The 16,353-nt window shown below is 40.2% G+C and overlaps 1 protein-coding gene across 6 annotated transcripts in view; it reads left to right on the top strand.

The window, feature by feature from the left end:
- GLRA2 (glycine receptor alpha 2) overlaps positions 1 to 16,353 on the top strand; it is a 294,664-nt gene that overhangs the window by 109,270 nt on the left and 169,041 nt on the right. The gene's annotated exons all lie outside the window — the stretch shown is intronic.

Here is a 16,353-nt window from a genome sequence, read left to right as displayed (position 1 = left end):
TGTGATTAACAGTCAAGAAATAGAAATGATTGATTTAACATCAAAGATAATAAAAAGAGGTGGGATAATTAAAATGAGGAGGTGTATGTTGAGAGTGATAGTTAAGATAAAATGCATAAATTAGGTTTAATAATAATTAAATAATTAATGAATATTTAATCTGTTTAATATAATCGTATGATTTATATCATTAAAATATCCTTCTAAGCAAATGAAAGAGAAAAGTGAATTGCTAACTGGTTAGGATTTAAGATTTAAGTAACGGGTTTTTGGGGATAATGGCATAGTTATATAGATAGATTTGTGGGAAATATTTGTTTAAAATATTGAGTTGTGTTAATTGAAAATAAGATTTGTTAATGATTTGTTTTAATTTGTGACCTGAGCAAAAGCTTCGTTTTGAAAAGATGTGTTTTATGATTTTGTTTGTTTTAAATTTTTTTAAAAAAAAATTATCTAAAAAAAAAAAAAGAATCATAAGGTACAACACTTACCGTATTTTTCAGAGTATAAGATGCACCTTTTTCCCCCCTAAAAGAGGCTGAAAATTTGGGTGCATCTTATACTCCAAATGTAGCTTTTTTTGAAGCTTTTTTCCAGCCCTAATGAGGCACTAACAAGGCACTAGTGAGTGAAGCGATCTTTCCAGCTTTGCCTGCTCCCTCAACTCTCTGCTGTGCTTTAACAAGGTGCTAGCAAGTGAAGCGATCTCCATGCTTTGCTCTGACTCTCAGCTGTTCTTTAGAAGCTTTTTTTCAGCCCTAACTAGGCGCTAGCCGAGTGAAGCAATCTCCCCATGCTTTGCCTGCTTTTCTCATTGCTGCTTCCTCTCAGCTGTGCCTTGGAAGCTGTTTTTTATCCCCAAGCAGGGGATAAAAAACCAGCAAACTAATGTGCTGAAGCTGACCAGACTAAGGACGCTAGCCAGATGAATACCTGGAAGGCAGATTTTTTTCCCCTCTTTTCGTCCCCAAAAACTAAGCTGCGTCTTATACTCCGAAAAATACGGTAATGATAGTCATAGGGTACAAATAAGCAATCAGGAAACAATATCAATATAAATCGTAAGGATACAAGCAACAAAGTTACAGTCATAAGTGGAAGGAGATGGGTAATGGGAACGATGAGAAGATTAATCGTAGTGCAGACTTAGTAAATAGTTTGACAATGTTGAGGGAATTATTTATTTAGCAGAGTGATGGCATTCGGGAAAAAGCTGTTCTTGTGTCTAGTTGTTCTGGTATGCAGTGCTCTATAGTATTGTTTTGAGGGTAGGAGTTGAAACAGTTTATGTCCACGATGTGAGGGGTCTGTAAATATTTTCACAGCCCTCTTTTTGACTTGTGCAGTATACAGTATACATTCATCATATGTTTAGCCTCCAGACTCCTAATAATCTTTGTTGCTCTTCTCTGCATCCTATCTTGAATCTCAATCTCTTTTTTGTATCATGGTGACTGGTGACCAGAACTGGAAGTGTGGTCTCATCAGTGCAGTATATAGAAATACTAATACTTCACATGATTTTGATACTATTCCTTTATTAGTGCAACCAATGACTGCATTGGCTTATTTGGCAGCTGCAGCACCCTGCTGTCTCATATATAAGTGGTTGTCCTAGATCCCTCTTATAGTTACTGCTGTTGAGCCAGGTACCACCTATTCTATACCTATGCTTTTGGTTTTTTTCCTCCTAAGTGCAAGATTTACTCACACTGAATTGCAATTTCTTGTACAGAGTACAGTGTTCAAGTCTGTCAAAATATTTCTGAATCTTGAGCCTATTTCTAAGGTATTGGGTATTCTCCCTAGCTTGGTGTTATCTTCCAATTTGATGAGTTCTCCTTTTCTTTTAAAATTTAACCCAGCTTTTTAAATTTCTGTCTGGGAAGAAATTCTGGGAATTGAAGTTCATGCATCTTAAAGTTACTGAGACTAAGAACCACTGTTTTCTACTGACAAAGTTAACATTATAGGAAGGATTCACTCAAATTTCATCCTAGTTTGCTGGATTAGATCAATACTGCCTGGAATGTTTGGAATGGAATGTTTAACTGAATATTCACAAGACTAAAATGCTTTAAATAATTTGAATGTAAAGATGCCATCTTGTGTATACTTGTCCTCATCCTCCTCCTTTTAGCCATTGTCTATCCATTGGAGATGAAGGCCTCTTCCACATGTTTCTAATCTATACAGTCCTGAGCAGTTGTGAAATTCAGCCGGTTCTATCCAGCTTGGGCAAACTGGTAGCACCGGCAGCGGAAGGCTCTGCCCACCCTCCCGGATGTCATCACATTCCGTTTTTGACCCTCTGTGCATGCAGAGAAGGCTCTGCGCATGTGTGGAGGAGGCGCACACGCTCACATTTGTGAACCAGTAGCGAAGGTAAGCAAATTTCACCCCTGATCCTGATCCCTCTTTTGCCAATTGGGCCCACTATACTACCTGGATTTATGGAGTGATCTGTATTCCAGAGGTGGGTTTCAGGAGGTTCTGACCAGTTCTGGAGAACCGGTAGCGGAAATTTTGAGTAGTTCGGAGAACCGGTAGTAAAAATTCTGACTGGCCCTGCCCCCATCTATTCTCTGCCTCCCAAGTCCCAGCTGATCGGGAGGAAATGTGGATTTTACAGTATCCTTCCCCTGGAGTGGGGTGGGAATGCTGATTTTGCAGTATCCTTCCCCTGCCATGCCCACCAAGCCACACCCACCAAGCCACGCCCACAGAACTGGTAGTAAAAAAAATTGAAACCCACCACTGTGGTACTCACTCTTCTCCTATTGCAATTACAGTCTCCAGATACCTTTTTCTGGTACTTGGGTTTTGAAATACCCTTTTCCCTCTTATGTCACCTCAACAACTCATGTCCATTATGGCTGGTATGCTTTGCTTCATTGCAAGGCCACCTCAGCATTGGCTACTTCCCAGAGGCAGGAATTCTGCTGCAAGTGAGTCTAATGTCTTCTACAGCTACCTTCATCAAAAATGCCCTACTATCATCATATGGTTTATAACAGGGTCAACATTTTTTTTCTAGAAAGGGCCAGATAGTAAATATTTTAGGCTTTCTGGATCAAGGGATCAAATTGAGGATATTATATAGATGTTTATAAAACAAAAGAGAGAGAACAAATGAATTTTTAAAAAATTGATAACAGTGATGATGATGATTTTTTGTAATACAGATAAACTAATAAGAAAAATGGGATTTTTGTTTGGGAGATAACATTTTGCTTAACTGGAGTTCAAGTTAGTGTTCTTATCATCAAATTTATTGCAACTCTAATGTATTCATGTTGATCTATAATGAGATTCCATAATATCTCATCTTTAAAAATGTCTTTTCAGACAGATAGGTACTGCTAAATACTGATATCAATCCATGAGCATGTGATTTTAATTGAGCATATGCATCACTTAGATGGCAGTTATAGATTTGTCTCTTGATATTTGCCATTCAACATGTCATTACATTGCAGATTAATCACTTTCAGTTGAAGGTTAGGGAGATGCTCCACAATTGCATAGTTAAATGCATTTTGAAAAATAGAAATTTCTTTTGCACTAAGATTAAAGTCTGGAAAATGCTGCTGAAAATGTAGTTTGAAGGTGAAAAATATTTCTGCTTCAAATTTGTGACGGTATGGAGATTTTGTTTCTTGTTCTAACTTTTGATAGCAATGATGAATGTATTCAGCTTAATCTTATTAGTGATTCTGTGTTGTTGAAATGACTTTGCAAGGCAAAAGAGTGCTTATAGTATATGTGAAAGTTAAACAGAGGTAATTTTAGTTGAACGTGTTATGAAATATTATCAAGTCTTCAGCAAAAGTTAATTTCCAAAGTCATTCAGTATTCAGTAATAATGGCTAAGGTGTTTCTTCTTATTCAGAAAAAAATCCATCTCAACCCTGAGCCCAAAAATCACAATAAAACTTTACCTCTGCTAAGTCATCAAATTGCTGTGTGATAATTCAAGTAAGAATATTCTTTCTTTTTCTGACAAAATTCATGGATCTGACAATGATTAAGTCCATGAGAGTAAATGAATTCACTGCTGACATTACAGATTCAACAACACATGACAGATTCAAAAAAATTTCTGCAGAGTACATATATAATACAATGAATGACCATTGGATATAAACATCTTATATTTTCAAAGCTTTGTAAATTTGTCCAACCAAGCCTTTTATTGCTCCACATGTATATTTACTGCCAGCGGTTGTAACACATCTTAGCAGATTCCACTTCAGTTGTACTGAATTGGTGTTTTCTCAACTTCTTTGAAAATATTCTCACCCATAGTTGTTCCATGGAAACTATTCACAGAGGTGTTAATTTTCAGTCACTTCAAATTTAGCATTGACTTTACAAATAAACAGCAACTGAGCAATATTAGTAACATCTGTTGCCTCGCTAAGAGCCAAGGAAAATCACTCACAATCACTTGCCTTGTGATGTTGCTCCCAATGTTCTCAGTTCTCAGCTGTTCTCATCAAAAGGCTAATAGTCTTAAACACGTTTATTTTGTCTGGACACATTTCTTAGGCTGCTACAAACAAACACAATTTAATTAACCCCCCCCCCAAACAGCTTTCCTTGCTCAGTTAACAAGGAAGTCTTACTTTGGTTGCAGTGTCATTTTTTATTATTGTGAAGAAATTCTGCTGTGATCAAATATTCCATTTTAAATTTTCTGATTGTTGGTTTTCTTCGAATTAGAATGTTGTGATAAATGTTTAGTCTGGTAATGTTGACATAGATTGTACTGTTGTTGCATAAGAAATAGAATGCTTTGCCATCTAAAATAATCCACCCTTCTCTTTGCCTTAAAAGTAAGACATTCAAAATCCATGTTTCTGTCTTTTTTATTACTTTTTAATATGGTATATGTACAGGTAATGAAAATAAATAAATAAATTTTTCCAGTATTCCAATACTCAAGGCACTCAAAATGCTGTTGAGTTATTGCAACTTGTTGTGTGTGGAAGAGCAGGGAAAAGTGATGCGAGCGCCACATAAAGTCTCACAAATTTTCAACTCTGCCATTGTAGTAAAAAGGTAATTGTAATTAATACATAAACAAATGCATGTGGCTGTGTTCCAATGAAACCTTATTCATGGACACTGACACTTAAATTCATATAATGAAACAACCATGAAATATTTTTATTTTCAATTTTTTCTATCATATAAAAATGTTTTTAAAATCATTTTTAGCTTGTGGACTATACAAAAACAGGCAGTGGATTAGATTTGACCCCTGGTTTGCTGACTCCTGGTTTATAAAATTGGCTTTGTGAACTGAAGTTTGATGGTTTGTATCCCTTTATAATGCATTTGTTTTTCTTTTCCTGAGCTAGTGATTTTCCCCTCAAGTTTTTCTTTTTAATAAGCCCAGGGGTAAATGATGAAATGAGGCTGTTGCAATATTTTCAGGATCAGACTCAATAATATTAGTAAGAGTTAAAGGTTTAAATATATTTCCTTTTATTTACAATAGGCATTCTATATTCACTGAATATTCACAGATAGAAGCAAGGAAAAGGGTGTAGGTGGCTCCTTATATATACAATGGGTGGAGCTATAAGTGGGAGTGGTGAATTATGAATACATTAAGAAGTGAAGAATAAGTTAACCCCTGATACCCCATTCATATATTATTTACACATTAGAGAATAAGGCATTTACATCTGACAAATCCCCCTCTAAATGCCGATTCGTTATACAACACCAATTACACTCAGATTCAGGACAATACAATACATACAATTTAGAAGTTAAATATTTGTGTTGCTTAGAAGGTAAAGGCTTTGTCAATATGTCAGCTAATTGTTCTGAGGTATCACAATGCACTGCTTTAATAAATCCATCCTGAGATAATTGTCTCACATGTTTAAATTTTATATCTATATGTCTGGACCTTTGTCCAATGGCATCAGATCTAGATATTTCAATGGCTGCTTTATTATCTTCATGCATAACAAAAGGCAAAACAGGTTTTTTCCAAACATCTGAAATTAAATCATTAAACCATACAAGGTTATTTGCAGCTTTGGATAAACAAACATATTCCGCTTCTGTCGTTGAAGTGGCCACTAGTTCTTGTTTACCAGTGTACCAGTAAACTGGACAGTCATTTAAGAGAAATATATAACCAGATGTACTTTTTCTACATGAGGTGTCTCCAGCCCAATCTGCATCTGCATAACATGTAAGCTTTGGTTCTTTATTGTCTTTAGGTTCTAATATTAAGCAAAAGTCTAGTGTACTTTTCAGATATCTTAAAATTCTTTTAACAGCTTCCCAGTGATACATTGTTGGTTTGCTGACATGTCTGGATAATAGATTGAGTGGTAAGGCGATATCTGGTCTAGTCCAATTAGATATATAAAGAAGTGAACCTATGATTGATCTATAAAACGTGTTATCCTTGAATTCGGGGGAAGATTCATCAGTGTTTCTTAGAAAATCAGTTTGCATAGGAGTATCACAAGGTTTGGCATTGTTTAAATTGCATTTATTTAAAAGTTCTACAATCTTATCTCTCTGAGTAAGTTTGAATCCCCTTCTAGTCTTATTAATTTGGACACCAAGATATTTGTTTACTTTACCTAGAGATTTTAACGAGAAATGTTCATTTAGTTTGGTTACAAAGGTTTCTCTTCTCTCTTTATGTTTTCCTATGTATAAAATGTCATCCACATAAATCAATACAAATTCAATGTAATCATCATCCTTTTTGACAAAAAAGCAGTTATCAGCAGTAGTAGCGTTGAAGTCCATGGTTCTAAGTACTTTCACTAAACAATCATACCATCGTTTACCAGATTGTTTTAACCCGTATAAACTCTTGTTTAACAACCAAATTTCATTTTTGTTTGTGTATTGACTGTGAGGTGCTCTTACGTATATTTCTTTATCTAGTTTAGCGTGTAGATACGCAGTCTGTATGTCGTATTGAAATACATCAAGGTTGAGTGCTGATGCTACCACTAGAGCTGTTTTGACACTCTCTGTTCTTACTGTGGGGGAATACGTGTCAGTATAGTCCTCCGGATATTTCTGTGCATAACCTTGTGCAACTAGTCTAGCTTTGTATAGAGTATTGCCTCCCTCTAAGTTCTTAATTTTATATATCCACCTGGTACCAATAATTGTTTTATCCTTAGGTGCAATTGCAGGTGTAAATACATTTAATCCTTGTAAACTTTCCATCTCTTTTTTCATCGCTAATTCCCATTTTTCCTTTTCTTCACGAGGGAGTTTTAACACTTCCTCATATGTATTGGGTGTTGTTGGCTCACCATCCATATGCATTATGTAATCTTTGTATTTATTTGGCATTTGATTTCTGGTGTTTCTAATGGTTTTTTCAGGTTTACTATCGTTATCATGCAAATATCTTGCTTCTTTTTTTGTTAATGTGTCTGTCTTAATTTTGTGTTGGCTATTTGTCCAAATTTTGGTTTTGTTCTTATTTTTGTTGATATTTTGCTTTTCTATGATCCCTTCTTCATGAGATTTTGTACCTTTATATTTATTTGGAAATATTTCATTAAGATGTAATTTAGACCAGTTAGTCTGTTCATGGAACACAGCTGTTCTGGAGACTATAAATTTGTTATTGTTATCAATGAATCTGTACCCTTTAGTACCGGTTTCATATCCCATAAATCTGAGTCTTCTGGATATGTTTTCTCCCTTTCTTCTTAATTGTTTAGGTATGTGTACGTCTGCAGTGACTCCAAATATATGCATGTGTGCTAATTTTGGTTTTCTATTATACATCACTTCATATGGTGTCTTATTTACAATGCTGGACCATGTTCTATTTTGTGTGTAATTTGAATAATGTAAGGCTTCTGACCAGAATTGTTTGCTTAAGCCAGCATCTTCCAATGTGCATCTAATCATGGTTTGTAATGTGGAATTTTTCCTCTCTGCAATCCCGTTCTGGAACGCAGAAAATGGACTAGATGTGTAATGTAACATTCCTTTGTCTTTTAACCATTGGGAGAATTCTTTAGACATGAATTCGCATCCCCTATCTGTCATAATTTGTTTTATTTTGATGTTGTGTTGTGTTTCTATGCGTTTGTAAAATTCTTTAAATTTTTGAAATGTTTCATCTTTGTGTTTTAATGTATAAACAAACCCATAGCGGCTATAATCGTCCACTATTGTCAGGAAGTAACGTTTTCTATAAGTGATTGATGGAGTTAATGGACCAACTAAGTCCATGTGTACTAAATCAAAAATTTTGTTAGTTGATCTAGTAGATTTTCTTGGCCTGGGGCTAGTTTTTAGTTTTGTAGATTTACATACTGAGCATTCCAAATAGTTTTCACAATTTTTTATTTTAACACCTTCTGCGTGTTCAGTCATTTTTTGTACTACAGGAAAACTGGCATGTCCTAACTTCCTATGTAAGATGTGAGCACACTCATCATGAATTGGCTTACCTATTTTTGGTTTTTTTTCATTGTGTGCATCTTTGTGATCATGAGATGTTTTACACCCATCATTGTCACTATTGCTAATATTTTCATCATCTACTTCAATACAATCTTCCATATTTGAGTCAATGTTATGCAACCATTTTTCCTTAGTTATCAGATAAGGTAGGCCTCCTTTAATCATCACTGTGCCTATATTTATTTTATTCTTCTCCAAAATTGCTTTTCCTTTTGAAAAAACAATGTTAATGTCAGAATCTCTACTTAGTTTTATAGCACTTAGTATGTTATGAGGTATCTCAGGCATTAGCAATACCCCCTCTATTTTTCCTAGACCAGGCAAGGTTACATTCCCTCTACCTAATACTTGCACCTTTTCTTGGTTAGCTACTTTTATTACAAATTTATCTTCTGCAAATGAAGACAATATATTTTTGTTATTAGTGGTGTGATTAGTTGCTCCAGAATCAATAAGCCAATTATTCTTCTCATTTTGCTGTATGTTAGTGTTGTCTTGTTTATTTAGCCCGTTCAGTGAGCCAGATTTTCTATCCTTTGAATTATCTCTGCCCCCTCTATTCTCTTTGTAATTTGGTGGGCTCCTATATCTATGTCTATCTATGGAAGACTGTCTATAATTGTATTTGTTTCTATATTCTGACCTATGTCTTTCTCTTGAAATTTTGGGACAGTCTCTTCTATTGTGTTCCCTGGATCCACAATTGTGGCATCTAAATGTTTCATTATATTTTTCTTGGAAAGCTACTTTCCTATATGGTTTGTGTTCTGTGTGATTGCTAGAACGATTCCTTCTTGAATTGTCTTCTGCTATCAGTTTATTGGATAGACTTTCTATGGATAAATATCCTAGATTGATAGTGTCTAAATGTGACATAAAATTGTCCCATGATGAATCAAGTGAGTTGATAATAACACTTTTCATTGTTTGGTCTGAAATCACCTCCCCCCTCAAATGCAGCTCAGCTCTTATTTTGTTTAAATATATTAAATGCTCACTTATGGAAACCCCTGGTTTTACCCTAGATGAAAAGAAATCTTTAGACATCCTTGTGGTGGTAGCTACACTGTCACTGTGAAATAAATTAAACATGCATTGAATGATTTCTGAAACAGTCGGATTTGGCTTAATGCTATGATACATTGCAGGAGACACACTAGATATTATTAAGAAAAATGCTCTATGGTGTAAACAATCTATTTTTAGAGTCCAAGGTCTTTTTGGGGGACTAGTGATAAAAAATAATAAGTTTTCCTTCATAAAGACAACCTGGAGCTGTTGATACCATTCTTGCAAATTAACGCCATCAACCCTTAGCTTTGGGAAGTCACTGGGTAAATTTCCGACATTATTGTGTCCATTACTTACAACCTGAGGTAGTCCGTGGTCTCGCAAGTGTAGAAAATTGCAAAACGGCATGGGGATGCTCGCAACGAGTCTGCATGGTCTCCTCGCCAGTTCATGTCTTCCCGGACCGTCTGCGTAGTTTTGCGCATGCGCGTTGTCCATTTCTTCTTTGGAGTCGTCGTGGAAGGTTCTCTCCATTGTGGCTCGCTCGTTCTGCTCCTCTTCAGATGAATCGGTCTCTGGTTCAATTTTGGGAGTCTTGACGACGGCGGCTGCTCTTCCTCTTCCCCTGAGGGCTTTGGTGCTTGCTTCGGTTTGTGGCGTAGGGCGGTACCGGCAGGGCTCTCTGGGTTCGGGCGTCGGCGTTCTCGTAGTCAGGATGGGAGCGGGCAGGTCTTGAGGCATCGGCTTGCTCGCTCGCTTCTTCGGTAGCTGTTTGTTAATTTTTAGTTTTGGCCCAAATGCAGCAAAAAGCGTTTTCATTGCTGATTTTATTTGGGAGTTTGTTGAATCATCTTCACTTTCTGATTCTGATTCTTCTGAGGAGTTTGAATCTTCTTTTTCATTTTCGTTGTTTGATAACGTTTTTCGCGCCAGAAATTTTGAATTGAGCATTTTGATTGGCTCTGCTTCGCTCACCCTGGAGGCCTGTTGAAACCAAGATGGCTGCCATTCAAAATTTCGCGCGGGATCACCGTTTTTCTTCTTCGTAATGACTTTCTCTGCAGTCATATCACTCACTATTTTTGGGTCTTTAGACTTTTCATTAGTGATGTTTTTCTCTCTCGCTGCTCCGCTGTTCTTCAGCATATCTTGGAGTTTCGCGATGAGGCTTTCATCATTCTTCTGGCTCTTTAATAGTTTTAATATTTCTGACCTGAGTTCGTTATTCTCTATTTCGATTTCCTTCTGGTCATCAATTTCATCTATTATTTCTTCGTCTTCAGTGGTGTATTCTTCGGATTCTCTCGAAATTGCGTTTGTGGATTCGTTGATTATTTCTTGTTCTGTTTCCATTTCTTTGCTGTAGGCCCTGGTGTTGGGCCTATCTTTCTTAGACATTTTAAAGTTTTTTTATTGAGTCAATTAACCATCCTCTGCTACCAGCTTGTTGCAATATTTTCAGGATCAGACTCAATAATATTAGTAAGAGTTAAAGGTTTAAATATATTTCCTTTTATTTACAATAGGCATTCTATATTCACTGAATATTCACAGATAGAAGCAAGGAAAAGGGTGTAGGTGGCTCCTTATATATACAATGGGTGGAGCTATAAGTGGGAGTGGTGAATTATGAATACATTAAGAAGTGAAGAATAAGTTAACCCCTGACACCCCGTTCATATATTATTTACACATTAGAGAATAAGGCATTTACATCTGACAGAGGCACTGCTGGACTTATTTTTTTTTAAAATCAATGAAAAAGAAATTAACTAAAAGAAAATAAAAGGAATTAAAGGAACATACATCTCTCTAATAAAGGAGAACATTTGTAGCTCAGGGTTGAAATGAGTTGTTTTCTTGCAGACATTTCATGCTAGCACTGATGATGTTACCTAGTTAGGGTAATGAAATGTCTGGAGGAAAACAAGCAAGCTTAGAGAGCACCAAGGACCCCTCATACAATTCTCTGTTGGGTTTCAAATCAGCAATCTTCTATTTATAAAGCAGGAGTAATAAAAGCACTGTCATAGCACTCTGAGTAAAGATAGTCCTAAAAGTCAGATCAATAAGAAAATTGGTTTACGCCTGCATGTATATGTGGCCTTGATGCTCTAACTTAGTATATATAATTCAATTTAAACTTCTGCTGTGCATGTTTGTATACACAGACAAAGACAGAGCCAAAGAGAGGGACAAAAATAGATATATCCAGTAAAACCCACCAACAGGAAGGAAAGTGATTGGAATTTTTTCTAAAACAGAAAGATGGGGAGGGGTATGACAGCAGAGGAATTATCCAGTGGGAAGACATATTAGCCTGTAACCCAGATGGAATGCCTTGCTAGCTGTAGCCAAAGCAGGTGAGTCTGGATAGGATTTTCTTAAGGCACTTTAGAATTAATCCACTATAAGCACAGGATAAAAGCAGGTTAAACTGTTAAGTATAATATGGTTTTGATCTCCCAAAATGATTAGCAAATAGGGATATATAGCATAGATTGGGGTGTCAAAATTGCATCATCAAGGCTGTGACAAATGACATATCACAACTTTTTTCCCCTTCCCATACCCACCATGAGCAACCTGGCCAAGGAGAGTGAGCACAGCAGCATCAGCCTCGAGGAAGTAAGCGCAGATGGACACCCCCTTAGGGAAGTGGGACTGGGGTAGGCTGCAGGGTCCTGGTGTCCCAGGAGTTCAAGGGCCAGGCTAGGCATTTGCCCTCCACTGCCCAGGGCTCCAGGCAGCCTGCGCCACCGTCCAGGGGTCCTCTGCGTGGCCTGAGAGGGACGGCAAGACTCCTCTGATGGAGTAGGCTTTGGCGCTCACCCTGGTCTCGCCTTCCTCTGCTGGAGACCTCCAGATCCTTCCCTTCCAGCCTTGCCTGGCCCCCCACAAGAGGCAGAGGATGACGCTGTTGCATGTGGAAGCATGGAGGAGAAAGTTTTCAGGAAGCAGTTTCCTCCAAGTCCAACTTCTGCCTTGACAGATCTCTGGAGAGGAGGAGGGGATGGCGGGGGACCTGCTTGAGGGAAGGCTGCCCAACAAGCCAGCAACCTTACCACATATGATTAGAAATGAGGATTCCCTTTCAAGAAGAGCCAGCCTCTCTCATGCAGGACCAGGGAGCACTGCTGTCCTATCTCCTCCTCTTGCTCTCCAGAGATCTGTCAAGGCAGGAGTTGGACTCAGAGGAAATTGCTTCCTGCAATCTTTCTCCTCCACACTTCCACACACAGCATCATCATCCTCTGCCTCCTGCTTTGTGGGAAGGGGCATGAGACAGGGAAACACCAATGATGTCTAGGATTGGGAGAAAAATGTCTCCTTTGGCATGCTGTGCACATGCACACACAGTCACAGTGCCACACACATGCACACACACCATTCCAAACTTGGAGACCTTTATCCACATCTGAGCTTACAAACTGCCAATCATGTCTAGGCACTTTCCTTCTTCTGTGGATAAAAGTCCCCAAATGTGGAATGTGTGAGTGTGTGTGCATGCACACACAATCACTTGGCTGCCAGCAGTTTGGGAAGCAAGGAGCTTGTGGGGTACCAAATTGGCCCCATGTTCAGTTAGTTGGTGCGACTTGTTTCATCCCGACCCAGTCAGCTATGCCCAGTGAGCAGCAGTAAACTGGCCACGCCCACCCGACCATGCTCATCTAGTCACGGCGACCTGGCTACTGGCCCTTTGAGGGCAACCATCATGCTGATGCTGCCCTCAATGAAATTGAGTTTGACACCCCTGCTCTAGCTAGACAGCTGACATTAAACCAGCTCTCCATCTAATGCAACCTACCCGGACCCTTTCAGGAGAGCTGTAGTACTGAGATGTCAGCAGCTGACATCTCAGTATGGGGTGGGGGTGAAGTTAGGAGAATCTCCCCTCCAGGAGGTGCCTGCAGCAACACAAGTGGGGCCTGAGTCCCACCTGATCAGTGTGTGCCCTGAACACGGGTCCAAGAAGTTGGAGCAGCCACCCATACATGGAGGAGAGGTGGCTTCAGAAGCCCCATGGCCTATGAAAAATGAGCAGTGGGTAGGCGGCGTGGGGAAGGCAGTAAAGGCAGAGTACCCACTGGTTCCTCCTAGAGTTATGGTGATCCAAGGAAGTAAGTGGAAAGCCAGGAGAGCTGCTGAGTGGGAAGAGCCAATGGAATGGAGGTTCCCGATCACAACCTACAGCCCCTCAATGGAATAAATTAGAGAGAAGTTCAGAGGACTGGAGGTCCAGGGTTCTACCTCACTGAGGTCAGCAGTGAGAGGAGCTTGAATAGGGATGGTCAAGCTGCTGGCTACCCTGTTCCCCCCTCTACTGCAGTTGATGATGGTGAGTCTAATTGGAGTGGTGGGACCCACACAGCAAGGAGCAGTTGCCTGCCTGAGAGGATGGATTGTGATCTTACTAATCTACCAATTCTGGGATGGTCTGAACCAGAAACTGTATCACAACTTCTTACTCCGAAAAGTGCCTAACAACCTTAAGATGTAGTACCAGTTGGCCCCCAATATGGAGCTAGAGCTGATGCAGTACTGGCAGTACATCATGCATGAAGGGTATCACAACTGGACAACTGAGAGAGCCCCACAACCTGAGGGGGAAGGGAGACGCTCCCCAGGTCTCCAAGTAGAAGCCCTGCTGAGTCCTGGGAGTCTGTTTCCAATGTGGGAAGGAAGGTCACTGAGAGGCCAATTGCCCTGCCCTGCATCCAGCATCTGCATCATGAGCCCCAGCCCAGCCAAGCTACGCCCACCAAGCCACACCCACAGAACCTGCAGAAAAGGCAGTTCCTGTGGCCTGTCCCTTTATGGTTCCACCTCCCCCCCCCATGCTGAAGTATCTTAAAAGGACACCGCAGTCCGGCTGCCTTCTGAGCAGCTCCACTGCGATGCCATCCCTCCAGTGCAACAGGCTGTTCTCCTGGCTGGGTCTGGCAATGCAGTGCAGCCGCACACGCACACCAGCAGGCAATGGGATGTGTGTGCGTGGCCAGCGAGAAGAACAGGGCAGCGACAGCGGCGATGGGACTTCAGGCCTCTTTTTCGGCCTGTAGTTTTCTGTAGTTTTTGGGGCAAGAAGCCTGCAGCCGCCACCTCTTTTTCAGCACAAGAATCCTCTTTGCCATCTGGAACAGAGCCAGCAGTGATGGCTGGGGGCTTCTTGCGCCGAAAAAGAGGCAGCAGCTGCAGGCTTCTTGTGTTGAAAACTACAGGCTGAAAAAGAGGCCTGAACAAGTCCCATCACTGCCATTGCCGGCGCCGCCCTGTTCTTCATGCCGACCGCACACGTGCACCCCATTGCCTACCAGTGCCGTTCACGGCCAGACCTGGCCAGGAGAATGGTCTGCTGTGCCAGAGGGACGGCATCACAGTGGAGCTGCTCAGAAGGCAGCTGAAAACTACGGGCAGCTGGAGTGGACAAAGGTGAGTGAGGCAGAGGGCGAGTGGGCAGCATGCAGGTGGAGGCCCCGGGGAAGGCCAGAGCCAGGGAATGGCACATTCATTCCCTGACCCGGCCAAGGTCAGATGAAAGGGAAGAACTGCAGCCTTGCACCTATATGTCTCGGAAACTGTCCAACACCGAGAGATAGTGGGCAATCTGGGAGAAAGGCTTATGCTATCCACTGGGCTCTCATCACCTGGAGGCAGTTCTTACAAGGCAGTAAAATCCTGTTTGAAGTTTGAACCAACTACAAAAACCTGGAAGCACTTAAGACCCCCAAGGAAATTGTCCCCTAAGCAAGTTTAGTGGGCCCAGTACTTTAGCTCATTCAGTTTCACCCTGCACTATTTGTCAGGGGAAAAATGTCCTAGCAGACATTCCCTCATGCCTGCTGCAATATAAAAGCACAAGAGAAGAGATAGTTAATTCTATCATCCCTTCTAAACAATGTGCAGTGCCAATTTATGTGAGGCAACCATAGCAGAGCCACCCTTGGTCAGGAAAGGATGCTCTGACCCAGCAACTGAAAAAAGTCGGGCGGGGGGGGGTGAGTGGTTTCAATGATATAAGAAAGACTTGATGCTAAAGCAAGACTTAGCATGAAAGGGGAGTAAAATCTATGTCCCAGTCAGCCAGAGAACTATAGTCCTACAGAGAAGTCATGCAAAGCCAGTGGGACACTTTGGGTTAGCTCCGCCTTTCATCCTAGTAGTAATGGGGTGGTAGAATGAGCTAACTCAATAGTGGAGCAATACTTAAGATGCTATGTAAACTATTAGCAGACTAATTGGGCTGAGCTACTGCCATTTGCCAAAGTGGCTTACAATAGCTACATATGCAATAATTACAGTGCACAGCAGCTCGAGATTTACTCCTTTTAAAGTGGCTACAGGGGTTGAATTTGTAGCTATGTCAGAGTTTCCCCAGGAGATCCCATCCTCTGCAATGCTGGCAGAGTGGATGGACTGTCTCAGAGGCACATGGGTCATAGTGTGCAAGGTGCTAGGAAAAATAAGGAGGCCCAGAAAAAGCAAGCAGACCAAAAGAGAGCCATTTAAAGAGAGTTTAAGGTGGTGAAAAAGTGTACCTGTCCACAAAATATTTAAATCTCAGACAGCCCTGTAAGAAGCTTGGCCCTAAATATATAGGCCCTTTCACCATTGTGCAAATTATTAATCTGGTTATAGTAGAGCTACAGATGCCAAGGAGTCTTAGATGGGTCCATCCAGTATTTCATTGTAGCCTGTTAAAGCCCTTCTGCAACTCAGGCCTAAGGCCAGTCAGGAGACCTCCTCCACCTCTGGTCCTCACAAAAGGGAAGGAGTACTATGAAATTAAAAACATCCAGGACTCTAGACATCATCAAGGAAAGTTACAGTACCTGGTGCTGTTGAAAGGCTACC

This window comes from Pantherophis guttatus, chromosome 5 (assembly GCF_059756535.1).
Source record: "Pantherophis guttatus breed Tessera chromosome 5, ASM5975653v1, whole genome shotgun sequence".
NCBI lineage: Eukaryota > Metazoa > Chordata > Lepidosauria > Squamata > Colubridae > Pantherophis > Pantherophis guttatus.
Note: the sequence above shows the minus strand (reverse complement) of the source record. Positions and strands in the feature narration are given on the sequence as shown.